Raw genomic sequence first — 14,080 nt, forward strand, 5'->3', positions numbered from 1 at the left:
CTTTGTTTTCTCCACTATGAGAATCAAGATCAGCTCCTGACACATGATAGGAGTTCAATGAATATTGGTTTAATGGAAGAAGGAATGATTTTGTCCTGCTCTAAAAGATGAATTGTTTTGGGTCAAGTGCCCTGCTTGATGTGTCCTGGGATTGAGGCAAAACACAACTTTTCAAACTTGGATTTCAGAGTAATTGGGGTGAGGGTGAGGAGGTCTTTCCCATTCCCTTCCTTTCCCTCTTGCCACTCACTGACCCCCAGAAAAGGCAATGCTGCAAAGATCTCTTCCGGCCTGACCTGCTCTCACTTGAAGTGGTTCTTCCTCACTTGAGGTTAGTCAACTGCCCAGGGGTTGGCAGGAAATATCAACCTGATCATTCACTTCCTCTGGGAGGAGTCCTTTCTCTGTGATCTCTTTGGGGATACATTATTAATGAGCAATCAATGGGCTCACTGCCCAAGACACATAGAAGCCAACACCATGCCACTGTCTTTTGAGAAAAGGAAAGATTTATTGCAAGTCAACTAGCAAGAAGACAAGAGGAAATGCTCAAATCTGTCTCTCTAAGTTGGGGGTTGGGTCAGGTTTTATAAGCATAAGGTAATGAGGTGTGATCTGATTGGATCTTGCAGTGAGGTGATGATCTGATTTGGTCCTGCCATGGGGAAATGCCAGGGCTTGATCTCATTGGATCCTCTGTTTCTTTTTCTCCCTCTCCTTCTCCTCCTTTTTCTTTTGAGACAGGGTGTTGCTCTGTTGCCCAGGCGGGAGCACATGGCATGACCATGGCTCACTGCAGCCTTGACCTCCTGGGCTCAAATGATGCTCTTGCCTCAGCCTCTTGAGTAGCTGGGGCCATAGGTGAGTGCCACCACACCCAATTAAGTTTTTATTTTTTATTTTGTAGAGACAAGGTCTTGCTCTGTTGCCCAGGCTGGTCTCAAACTTCCAGGCTCAAGTGATTCTCCTGCCTCAACCTCCCAAAGTGTTGGGATTCCAGTAGTGAGCCACTGCATCTTCCCAGTGTCCATGTCTTAATTCAGTCTTTGCTCTCAGTCTGAGAACAGGTTCCAGCATGTTTGCATACTTGGTTGATCTGGGCATGCTCAGGTTATCTGACATTTAACCTGGGGGGCCATGGCAACTGAAAAACAATTCACAACTTTGTTACATAAAAGTTGAACCAGATTAGAAGAGATAGTTAATGTGTATTTGACAAGTATGTGCCTAGAAGGATACATAAATGAATGAAGACATGAATGAAAGCCATAGCAAAATCCAATACACAATGATCAACCCATCTACAGTATCTCCAAGACAGATTCAGTGTCCATTCTTCTGTCTTCAAACTCTCCACTAGCTCAGGTCTCCAAGTCTTGCTGTGAATGTCTTAAAATATAAGCAAAGTAGAAAGATTATGCAATGAACTCCCAGAAACCCTTCAGTCCAGTTACACAGGGGTCAACATTTTGCCATCTATACTTTATTTCTTTCTCTTTCTTTACTGTCTATTTCTCCTTCTTCATTCATTTTCTTCCTTCTTCCCTTCTTTCTTTTTTTCCAGTAAGCTGCAGACACTATGATACCTTGCTCCTAACTGTTCCAGCAAGTATTTCCCAGGAATAATAACATTCTTCTACTAACCACATTATCATAACTAAGAATATTAATAATAATTCTATGATATAATCTGCTATAAGGACTATATACAAATTTCTCCATTTGTCTCAAGAATGTATTTTATAGGCTGCTTTATTAGGATCTAATCAAGTATCATATATCACTTTTGGTTAAGTTTCCTTTGTCTGTTTTCACCCAAAGCAGTCCCTCTTGGATTTTTTATGCTTAACATTGCTTTGTGAATAATCTAGCCAATCTATAAAGCCAAACTAAGAATTAGCTGCTTCAATAACATGCTAAATCTTAGTTTGCCTGGTTGCTTCCTTCTTTTTTCTTTTCCTTTTTCTCTTTCTTTTTCTTTTTTTTTTTTTTTTTTTTAGACAGGATTTTGCTCTGTGGCCCAGGCTGGAGAGCAATGGCATGATCTCAGCTCACTGCAACCTCCGCTTCCTGGGCTCAAGAGATCCTCCTGCCTCAGCCTCCCGAGTAACTGGGATTACAGGCATGCACCACCACACCCAGCTAATTTTCCATATTTTTTGTAGCGATGGGCTTTAGCCATGTTGCCCAGACTGGTCTTGAACTCCCTGGACTCAAGCAATCCACCCACATTGGCATTCCAAAGTGCTGGAATTACAGGCGTGAGCCACCATACCTAGCCCTGGTTATTTCTTTCTAATATCATTTAAATCATTCCTTTAGTCCCTGTATTTCTTGTAATCTTAGATTCACATTGAACACTTTTGCCCAAAATATTTATATATTAGCTTCCCATTACCACTGTAACATAGTATCACAAATTTAGTGGCCTAAAACAAGACAAATTTATCGTCTCACACAAATTTATTCTGATTGGGTCCTCAATCCTGCCATGCAGTGTCTGCTACTTCTTCCTTCTTCTCCTTCTTCTCTTCTTCTTCCTCTTCTTCCTCTCCTTCTACTTCTCCTTCTTCTGCTGCTGCTAATGCTGCCTCTTCCGTTTACACTTCCACTTCTTCTTCTCTTCTACTTCTGCTTCTGCTGCTTCTTCTTTTTTTAGAGACAGGGTTTTGTCCTGTCGCCCAGGCTGGGGTACACTACTGGAAATATGGCTTGCTGCAGCCTTAACCTCCTGGGCTCAAGCCAATCTTCCTGCCTCAGCTTCCTGAGTACCTAGAAGACTTACACAGGTCTCAGCGGACGAAAATCAACATATCGGCAGGGCTATGTTCTTTTCTAGGAGTTTCAGGGGACAATCTGTTTCCTTGAGTTTTTTATCTTTTAAAGGCCACCCACATTCCTTGGCTGTAGCCCCATCTTCCATCTTTAAAGCCAGCACTATCACCTCTCTTTGTCCATACACATTTCCCTCTGACTACAGCTGGGAAAGGGTCGTCTCTTTTAGGGGTTCATGTAATTAGACTGAGCTCAACTAGATGTTCAAGTTGCCATCCCCATCTCAAGTCCCTTACCTTGATCTGGAAATTTTCTTTGGTCATGGAAGATAACATATATGTAGGTTCCAGGAATTAGAACATGGACACCCTTGTTGGGGGCTGAACAGTATTCTGCATCCAGCTTCATAGGGGATACTTTTTATGTCATCATGCCAAGAAGTCCATTAGGAAACTGTCATCTTTCAGTGAGGCCAAATTCAGGGAATTTAAGTGTAAATTGGAGAGGGAGGCAGTTAACCAAGCTGTGGGTCTCAGAACTACCTCAAAGTGGCAGGGAGGGGATTTTAAAAATGTCGCTGTCAGAGCCTCACACTAGAGATTCTAATTCATTAGGTCAGGCCTGGCAGCTGCCATATTTGCCATCCAGACATGGGTGATTCACACCTGCACAAGCCTGGAGCCCATCCCTGAACAACCAGGCACCTGTAGTCCCAGCTACTCAGGAGAGATAACAGGTGGAGGCTCATTTTCTTGATCCCCTTCTGAAGTTGGCCTCTCAGGGACACCTCGCTGGTGGAGTCATTTCCCAATTTGTCAAAAGTCATCAGCAAGAATGAAAGCACAGATGACAATCAAAGTGAATGAATTTTCTAAGGGAAGAGGTTACTGACAGATTTCGTTTCTCAGGGATGGTGGATTTATTCATCTCGGTCAAAGGCAAGGAAAAGGTGGATAGCAACACCTATTTGCCAACTTTTATTGCAATATTTAGTATTTAAATTATATGGATAGATTTTGTTAACAATTTTTTAAATTAAAACAGCAATACATGAATGTTAAAATTTTTTAATACAAATGTGTATAAAGTAAAAAGACTCTTCCCCCAGTTATCCTCTTTTAAACAGCTACTGTTATATTTCCTTCCAGTAATATATTGGGTATATAACAAACATACTTATATAGACCTGTCCATATTTTTCTTATACAATTGAGAACATCTTGCACACACACTGTTCTGTATTTTGCCTTTTCCCCTTGGGCCTGATTTTATATCAGCCCAAAATATCTTCTGCATCCCTTTTCACAATTGCAAACCTTAGACGGATATCTACGATTTATCTTGCCACTTCCCAACTAATGTTCTTTTAGGTTGTTTCCAGCTTTCGCTATTACAAACACTACTGCAACAACTAATGTTGCATACATGTCACTTACCACGTGTATTTTAGGGCAATATCCAGAAAGGGATCTTCTGAGTCAAAGGGTTGGCTTATTTAAAAGTTTGAATAGATATTAACAAATTTCTTTTTAAAGAGATTGTGGTAATCATACTACTACTAACAGAGTCGGAGAGTGCCTGTTTCAAAACATCTTCTTTTGTGCCCACACTTAAGCAATAAGAGTCTCAAACTGGAGTCTGTTGCTTTTTATTTTCTTTTGAGATGGAATCTCTTTCGTCACCCAGGCTGGAATGCAGTGGCAATCTCGGCTCACGGCAACCTCTGCCTCCTGCATTCAAGCGATTTTCCTGCCTCAGCCTCCCAAGTGGCTGGGATTACAGGTGTGGACCACCACGCCTGGCTAATTTTTTTTTTCTGTGTTTTTAGTAGAGGTAGGGTTTCACTATGTTGGCCAGGCTGGTCACAAACTCCTGACCTCAAGTGATCTGCCCACCTCGGCCTCCCAAAGTGCTGGGATTACAGGCGAGAGCCACAGCACCCAGCCTGGAGTCTGTTTTTATAGGTGCCTCTTGTCCAGGGCCCAAGCTTTGTGAGTATAGGGGAAAGAGCACTGGTCTAAAAATCAGAGCTTCTATGTCCTGGTCATGGTTCTCTAATTCCCTAAAAGACTGAGCAAGTTATTTCCACTCTCTGGTACTCCAGTTTCTCATCTGATGAAAAGAGCTTTGACCTAGAGAAATGCCGAATGATTCCAAATCTGTGGTTCCCATCTGATGTGGCAACTGCCAATCACCACAATGTAAAAAAGAAGCTCAATCAATGTCTCATTATGAGCCAAGCTCCACGTTTAAGTGCCCTGTGAGATGCCAAAGATGAAGTATAAGAATTGATCTTTTAAGAAAGATAGCTGGCAAACTTCAAGGAATTGGTGAACCACAAATGACTGCAGATAATCAAGTGTCCAGTTCGATGGCATACACTATAGGGACTGAGATTGTTCATGGGAATGAGGCCTGGGTGTAACCAGAGGATTCACGCAGAAAGATTCCATTTTTCTAAGATTTTACAGATAAGTGGAAATTGACCCAGCAGTGGTGGTAGAAAGGAAGCTGTGGTCACAGTGGGCCACAGAAGTCAGGGCCTGGAGATGTGCAAGTCCAATCAACATGATGAAACAGGGTGCTGGAATGTGGGAAAGCCTCTTGATATGGTTTGGCTGTGTCCCTACCCAAATCTCATCTTGAATTGTAGCTCCCATAATCCCCACGTGTTGTGGGAGGGACTCACTGGGAGGTTATTGAATCAAGGAGGCAGGTTTTCCCATGCTGTTCTTATGACAGTGAATAAGTCTCACTAGACCTGATGGTTTTATAAAGGGCAGTTCACCTGCACATGTTCTCTTGCCTGTCACCATGTAAAATGTGCCTTTCCTCCTCCTTTGCCTTCCGTCATGATTGTGAAGCCTCCCCAGCCATGCAGATGTATGAGTCCATTAAACCTCTTTTTCTTTATAAATTACCCAGTCTCAGACATTTCTTCATAGCAGTATGAAAATGGACTAAAACAACCCACATCAAACATGGTCGTGCCTTATCACTTGTTTGCCCAATTGCTGAGAAACAACAATGAACTCCTAATCTCTGTCACCAACATTCCTTCTACGGCATTTCCTGTCTCAGGTGATGCCAACTCCATTCTTTGAATTTGGTTAGACCTTCAGACCTTTTTTGGCTGCTCTTGTTCATAACCCATGCCACTCCATCTCCAAATCCTATTGAAACCAGCTTCAAATATATCCATAATCCAAGTTTTCTCTCCACCTTCACTGCTCCCATCTTGGACCATGCTCCAGTGGTCTCTCAGCTGGATTGCTGGGACTACCTCTTACCTGGTCTTCTATCTCACCCATGAAACTCTGCATGCTATTCTCAGCATACCAGTAGCGTAAACTGTTAGAGATAAAAGTCCAATAATGTCACTCCTCCTATAGCCTCACATGCCACCCAGAGTGAAAGTCAGTCTTTATAATGACATACAAGATCCTATGGGTCATGACCTGACCCTGACCCCCACCCAAACATTAGATCCTTCCATTCTTTCCCCCTCACTCTCCCCTGTCTCTCCAAGCCTATTAGCCTCCTTGTTGCTCCAGACACACTCCAGCCTCAGAATTATGGCATTAGCCATTCCCTCCACAGGGAAAACTCTTTCCCAAGACATCAGCAAGCTCACACCCTGGCTGTCTTCTCAATGAATTGTACCACGAAAACCCTATTTAAAATGGCAATCTGCTTTCGCCTCCCCTCCATTCTCAATTCCCCATAATGCTCTGCTTTCTCTCATAGCACTTACTTTGCTATATAATTAAATGATTTTCTTACATTTATTGTTCCTTGCCAATCTTCCCCTTTCCACCAGGATTTTTGCCTGATTGTTGCACTGCCTGGCTCCACATGTTTGTTGAATGAAAGAGTAAATGAATCATGGAATATTCTGATGGCGGGCTGTGGAGACAGAGTGAGTTGGATGGTCACCACTAAATAGGTATTTTCCCTCATCCTGTTTTCATGTTCTCTGCCCAGGAAACTGGTGTGTTCTAGTCTGAGTCTCTGTTGAATGCCAACTGATCCCGTAGGGATTAAGAGGGATACACATGCAGAGTGGTCACATCCAGGGCTTTGCTTTCCGGCTGCCCCTACTCGTTGTGTAAACCACCCTCCCTGGACCTCAGTTTTCTCATCTGCAAATTGGGGGCAATGATGCAAACTTCCCAGAGAAGACTAAACAAGATAACGGTTCAAAAGCATTTTAGCAGGATGCCTGCCATTTTATAAGCGCTCAATAGCTCTTAACAAATTATTAGTATTTAAGGGAGGCATTATATCTTCCTCTAGAATGTGCGTCCAGGGGGGGTACTCCGAGTCAGATGAAGCTTCTTGCTTTAAGGGCACTCATGGTGTAATTGGATGGGGTGGCCTGGCAGCCACACCTTTGGGACCTTGGCCATGACACCCCCCCCTTCCACTGTCTTCACATCGAACCAGCTGATCTTGCCTAGTCCTCATTTCCTATCCCGTGTGACGACCTTTGCCAGTGACGCGGAAAAAGCCAGTTTAGGTCTTAGGGAAAATAAATAAAATTTTAAAAAGCTAGTCTAAGCCCAACTCTTGCTATTTTTGTTTTGTTTTCTTTTTAAAAAACAAAACAAAACAAAAAATCGTTCTTTCTTTCTCCCATCCCCACTTAGGCGTTGAGGTACCCGCCCTTTAAGGGGAGGGGCCCTCAAATGGAATGGAATGGGCGAGCGAGGACAAGACTCGGGGTAAATGCTCAGAGCGGGCTGGAGCAGGGGAGGAGGTGGGGCGGGGGAGCGCGCCCCGATCCCGCCAGCTCGCCGGGGCAAGTGCAAGCCGGGTGCCTGCCGAGGGCCGCGGCCCAGCTGATTGGCCCCGCGCGTATGGGGCGACATCAGGCGGCGGGCGGGCCCGGGCGGGGCTGGCCTCTGGCCTGGGGCGCCACCGCTCTGCCGGGTGCGTCCTGCCCCTGCCCGAGTTCCCTTTTTCTCCAGGTGTGATTAGGCAAGCGTGCGAGCAACCGGCTGCTGGCTGCCAAGTGGGTGACTCACTCTGCCAGGTGGGTGGGGTGAGAAAGTGAATTTAGAAAGAATGAGAAAGGTTTCCTGACGCAGAGATGGCCACTTTCAAAGGAGCTTCCGCTTCCCCTCCGTACAAAGGGCCACGTATTGACCCATCTGCTAAGTACCGGGCACTGTGTGGCGTGCTTATGCGCTCTGGCTCATTGCACCCTCACAGCAAGCCCGAGAATAGAGGCTGCTTTAAATTCCTGCTTTATAGGTAAGGAGAAGGGGGGCGCAGAGAGATAAGAACTGTCCCCTTGCTGCAGTCGGCAAGTGGCAAAGTCAGGCTTCCAGCCCCAGCCCCTTGCCTTGAAAAGGACTGAACCGCTCCCATCCTCTTTTTTTTTTTTTTAAAGGAATGTAAGTTGCCATGAATAAGCATCTTCTTATTTATCCCATATTTTCTTGGGGACTTAAAACTAATATTTTGCATTATAGGTGGCGACAAGGAGCCCACACAGACCTCAACTTCCACCTGCCTGAAAACGATACTCCCAATCCTGCCCTTCAAACCTGTTTGCTTTGGATTTCTTATTTATTTTTATTTTATTTCATTATTTTATTTAATGTTTTGAGACAAAGATCACTCTGTCGCCCAGGCTGGAACGCAGGGGCGCCATTACAGCTCACTGCAGCCTCTATCGCCTGGGCTCAACTGATCCTTCTACCTCAGCTTCCTGAGTAGCTGGGTCTATAGGTGCGTGCCACCACGCCTGGCTAATTTTTAAATTATTTGTAGAGATGAAGTCTCATTATGTTGCCCAGGCTGATCTTGAACTCCTGAGCTTAAGCAATCCTCCTGCCTGGGCCTTCTAATGTGCTGGGATTAGAGGCATGAGCCATGGCGCTTGGCCTTGAATTTCTAATGTCACTGAATCACTGAATCAGAAATTTAGAAAGGGGTCCAAACTGCCCACTGCCTCTGGACTGTTCTCCTGGCAACCTACGAAGTGTAGGCTCTTCCTGCCTGTAGCTCCAACCAGGCCAGGCCAGCCTAGTCCCCTCCAGATTGTTCTGGATGTAGGAGGTGACCCTGTGTCTTGACTGCCTGCCTCAGAGGTCTCAAAAATTTTGGCCTCAGGACCCCTTTATGGTCTCAAAAATTATTGAAAACTCCAAATAGCTTCTGTTTCTGTGAGTTATGGCTGTTAATGATTACTGTATTAGAAATTAAAGCTGAGAAAATAAAAAACCATTATTTTAAAACAATAGTAAACCCATGACATGTTCACAGAAACAGTTTTATAAAAAATAACTGTATTTTCCAAAACCAAACATAACTAGAACAGCGACATTGGTTCACATTTTTGCTAATCTCTTTAGTGTCTGCTTTAATGAAAGCCAGCTGGCTTTTTCTGCTTCTGCATCCAATCTGTCATGATACCACTGTAGCTTCTGGAAAACTCCACTAGTGACTCTGGAGGGAGAGAGAGTGAAAGAGGCAAATAATATCTTAGTATATCAGGACAATAGTTGTGACTTTAGAAACCCCTGAAAGGGTCTGAGACTTTTGGGAAGTCCCCAGACCAAGTCTTGGACTGCTTGATTTTCATTTCCAATTCATATTCTGCCAAACATTACTGCTTTGTGCTCACTCATCTAAATAAAGGTTGTAAGGGTCCTGGACATCAAATAGTAAAATAGGTAACTCCCTAAACCAAATAAAATGGAGCCGTTTGAAAAAATATTTTCTTCTTATTTCAATTCAGTATCTTCCTAACTACAATAAAATCAGAAAATTGTGAATACCTATGAGCTTGTATACCCAAAGGCACTCATCAGTACCAATGTGAGTATATGAAACTGACAATATACCAGGGCAAGAGAGTCCCTGCCTATGGTAGGCAGAAAAATTCCCCTGCCTCCAAGATGCTCACATCTGAATTTCTGGAACCTGTGAATATGTTGCCTTACACAGCAAAAGGGAATTAGTAGATATGTCAACATTAAGAATCTTAAAATGGAGTGAGCATCCTGGGTTATCCAGGTGGGCCCAGTAATAGTCATGTTTATCATTAAAAGAAAGGAGACCCTTTCTCACCTGTAGTCAGAGGGAAATGTGACTGTGGAAGGAAGGGTGGTCAGAGAGATGCAATGATGCTGGCTTTGGGGATTCAAGAAGGAACCACAAGCCAAGGAATGCAAATGCCGTCTAGAAGATGCATCAGACGAATTAGTGGATTGTTCCCTAGAGCCTCCGGAAAGGAATGCACCTTGCCAACACCTTGATTTTAGCCCCGTGAGAACTTGTTGGCCTTCTGACCTCCAAAACTGTAAGATAATACATCTGTGTTGTTTTAAGCCATTACGTTTGAGTTAATTTGTTACATCAGCCATGGGAAACTAACACACTGCTTCTGTCTTCTCTTTCCTCCACTAGAATTTGGGGTGTTGCAGGCTGCCCAGGACAGGCCAACAGAGAAGTTCAGGGGAGCTAACGGAAATGAGGAGTTCAAGTATACAGCCTCTCTAATCAATGAGCTGAGACCCCTGTCTATTGTCCTTAAGCAAGGCTATATCAAGGTCTGGGTGTCCCCAGACGATACCCATTACCCTATACCTAGGAAGAGGAATGGGCACATTGACACGTCAGAAGCTCTTGCTCAAAACCTGTTTGGAGAGTGCTGGCTTGCTTTCTTATGAAGTGTATTAGTCTGTTCTCCTACGGCTATAAAGAAATACCTGAGACTGGGTAATTTATAAAGGAAAGATTTTTAATTGACTCACGGTTCCTCAGGCTGTACAGGAAACATGATGCTGGCATCTGTGTGGCTTCTGGGGAGACCTCAGGAAACTTACAATTATGGTAGAAGATCAAGAGTGAGCAGGCATGTTACAAGACCAGAGCAGGAGCAAAAGAGTGAGGGAGGAGGTGACACACTTTTAAACAAACAGATCTCACGAGAACTCGCTCACTATCTCGAGGACAATACCAAGGGGGTGGTGCTAAATCATTCATAAGAAATCCGCCCCGTGATCCAATCACCTCCCACCAGGCCCCACCTCCAACACTGGGGATTACATTTCAATATGAGATTTGGGCAGAGACCCTCAATGTCTTAAGTGAAATAAGAGAATAATGATTGTGTTATACTGTGGACAGACATGTTCTGCCTGGGGAAAGAAATAACAGGACAATCCACTTTCTTCCTGATTGTCACCATATGAAATAGTCACTTGGTTTATCCCACAGAGCTTGGCCATGGACCATACACAAAATATGACTTCCTGATAGCTCGGGGCCCAGGACTTTTCCAAGCTTCCAAGAACACCACTCTCAGTGGAAGGCCCGAAGCAGTGCAGGTAAGAGTTGAACATTACCTAGCAATGTATTTGATAGGCAAGAAAGGCAGGCTAGGTGTCTGCTTAGGTATTCTGAAATTTCTGAAGTTTATTTTTTAATTTTTTTTTAGAGAGGGTGTCACTGGGTCACCTAGGCTGGAACACAGTGGCATGATCTTCGCTCACTGCAGCCTCAACGCGACCTCAGGTGATCCTCCCGTCTTAGCCTCCCAAGTAGCTGGAACTACAGGCATAGGCCATCACACCCGGCTAATTTTTTGTGATTTTTGTAGATACAGGATTTTGCCATGTTGCCAAGGCTGGTCTCAAACTTCTGGACTCAAGCATTCTACCTGGCTCAGCCTCCTAAAGTTAGTTTCTAAAGTCTTACAATGAAAAAAAAAAATCAAAGTCCTGGCTTGCCAAGTGAGGGGAGCCATCTCTACTTTGATGGACACTGAGACATCAGAGAGGTAGCACCTCCCCACCCGGAGGTCCCAGTCAAGGAGACCTGCCTGTCACAATGAAGTCTAAGAAATAAAAATTAAATTCTAAGCCCCACAACTGACTGAATGAACCATCTCTTGGGCAAGGAGGCCCCAACCTTGAAAACTGAGTTCTCAGGCATGACAGTATAGGAGGTTGAACACACCTCCTTATACCTCCTTCCTCATAAGTCACCATGAGCCTTTCTTCCCTAAGGGCTAAACAGAAACCAGCCCTTTCAAAAGACCTCACCACTACTGTCAACTGACTGCCTGATGCTGCTCCTCCTTTTTTCCCTAATAAGAGACTACTGACCAGGGACTGGTTCCAACCAGTCTATGGAGAATGCCCATTAAGGGTTTTTGTGTCCTCTGCTTCACCTTTTGGCATCAGATGGCCCAAAACTCCACCCTCAGATCATGCTAACACTGCCATTTTTTTGTGCATGGGACTCCAGAAGTGGCATGAAGTTCAATCGTGCATATTTCTCCTTTTGTAAATATTCATGACTCTTCCTATAGCTTATGGAATATATATATTCAGCTACCATGCTCAGCATAGATTCCTGTTCCCCTTGCCTCTCCCTTAAGTTTTTTGTTGTTGGCTTTTGGCCAGACTCTGCTTCCTAGCCTATCAGAGTGGTCACCCTGCAGGCGGCAGTTGTTTATGAGAGATAAAGCTCTCCTTTCCAGATTTATGAACCTTCACATTCTTCAGTTCACATTCTTCAGCCATATGGACTCTATCACCACCTCTGACTGGCAGGTTCAGACCTACCCCAAGATGCCTTGGGACTTGGCTTGCATGTCCCGTTCAGCCTAAGGTCCTCTGCTCCTCAGGTATCTGGTCTGAAGACTCTCTGGGTACAGCTTCCGCAGAGCAAAAATGCCTCTGCCATTGGACCATACTTTCATATCTTACCCGCCTTCTCTGCAACTTCAGTGCCCCTGCCCTCAGCAGAGGGGACAAAACAAGCAGAGTCATTCATCATCTAAGAACATGCTCTATTCTGGAACCTTTTCTTAAATACCTCATCTGTGTCAGGTGCTGTGTTCAGGTTTAGGGAAACACAGGTGAATAAAACACCAACTCCAACACAGACTCACAGGATTGTAAGATTAACAAGGGACCCCAGCAGTCAATCTGCAATTCACTAAACTTTAAGGAGCACTTACTAAGATCCAGGCATTAGGCATATGGAGGTAAAGCAGACATTTCTATGCACTTCAGGAACTCACAGCTAAATGAATGCATGCAGGGAACTGTGACAGCCGTAAAAAAGGCAGAAGAGCAGTTGGGGACTCGGAAGTGACTGCCCAAACACCTGGAGGGACAGGAGGCACAAAGGTATCCCAAAGGGCATGCAATGATGATTTTAGATGAATTAACACCCATCAGATTAGGGGAGGAATTTATTATACACAACATAGATATTAGTCTCAGGAAATGAGCTCCCTCATCCACTCTTGGTAGGATCATAAACAAGGTGGAGATTTGACACAAACCTCCAAAATGAAGGCTGCATGATCCCTTGATCCAGCAGTCCACCCAAGAGGAGCTTATTCCATTGATTTACTCTTAAAAGTCTGCCCAAATAAACATGCAATGATGTTCACTGTACCCTTGTATGTGATAGTAAAAATATAGAAAGTGATCCAAGTTTTCATCCATAAGGGCCAAATTAAAAGAAGTAGGTACTTCTCTGTGCTTGAAGGCTCTGCAGCTCATACAGAGTGAGACAGATTTGTATGTCGATGTGGAAAGATAACCAAGATATATTGTTAAGTGGACAAAGCAAGACACAAAACTCTGTAAAAACTACAATCCCATTTCCCTACATGATTTTCATGGCAGGGGACAGGAGAGTGTCTATGCTACTCTATGCATATAAATTAAGTGGGGAGGGGCAGGGGAAGAATTCTAAGAAACTGTTAGCAGTGGTTCCCTGTGCGGAGAGCCATGGGAAAGAGGAAAACTGCTTCCGTTTTCATGTTGTATCTTTTGCTCTGCTGGAATTGTCGAACCATGAATTGTGCTTCCCAGTATTTCCTATCCTGAAGTCCTCGGGATGTAATTGTATTCGGAGATGGGGACTTTCAAGAATTAATTTGTTAAAATGAGGGCATTAGGATGGGCCTTAATCCAATGTGACTGATGGCTTTCTAAGAAGGGGAGATTGGGACACTGATAAACACAGTAGGATGACATGGGAGGACCCAGGAAAAGATGGCCATCCACAAGCCAAGGAGAGGAGCAGGAAGAGCAGTTTCAGAGGCTGGATCACTCGACCTCTCCTGAGGAAGGATGTGCTCTGTCCAAGCTCAAGTTCCCAAGGAGCTCTGATCCTCAGTGAAGATGCTTTTGCCACAAACTCTCATTGGCCACAAGCCACCAGGGGTGCGAACACAATTTTGTATGTGTTAGAGATGACACATTGAGTGAACAAAACATTGAGTGTCTCTTTGCTTCTTTCCCTAGAGACTGTTGGGTGTTGTTTA

General features: G+C 44.2%; 1 long non-coding RNA gene across 1 annotated transcript; it reads right to left on the reverse strand.

Annotated features, from left to right (window-relative positions):
- Nucleotides 1–501: 501 nt before the first annotated feature.
- Nucleotides 502–9,910, reverse strand: LOC129035127 (uncharacterized). Its single transcript, XR_008502120.2, has 3 exons — nucleotides 9,856–9,910; nucleotides 6,559–6,681; nucleotides 502–1,144 (listed from the first exon to the last, which is right to left on the reverse strand). It is a non-coding gene; the product is annotated as an uncharacterized LOC129035127 (long non-coding RNA).
- Between the last annotated feature and the right edge of the window lie 4,170 nt (nucleotides 9,911–14,080).

This window comes from Pongo pygmaeus, chromosome 3, assembly GCF_028885625.2.
Source record: "Pongo pygmaeus isolate AG05252 chromosome 3, NHGRI_mPonPyg2-v2.0_pri, whole genome shotgun sequence".
In the NCBI taxonomy this organism is placed as follows: Eukaryota; Metazoa; Chordata; class Mammalia; order Primates; family Hominidae; genus Pongo; species Pongo pygmaeus.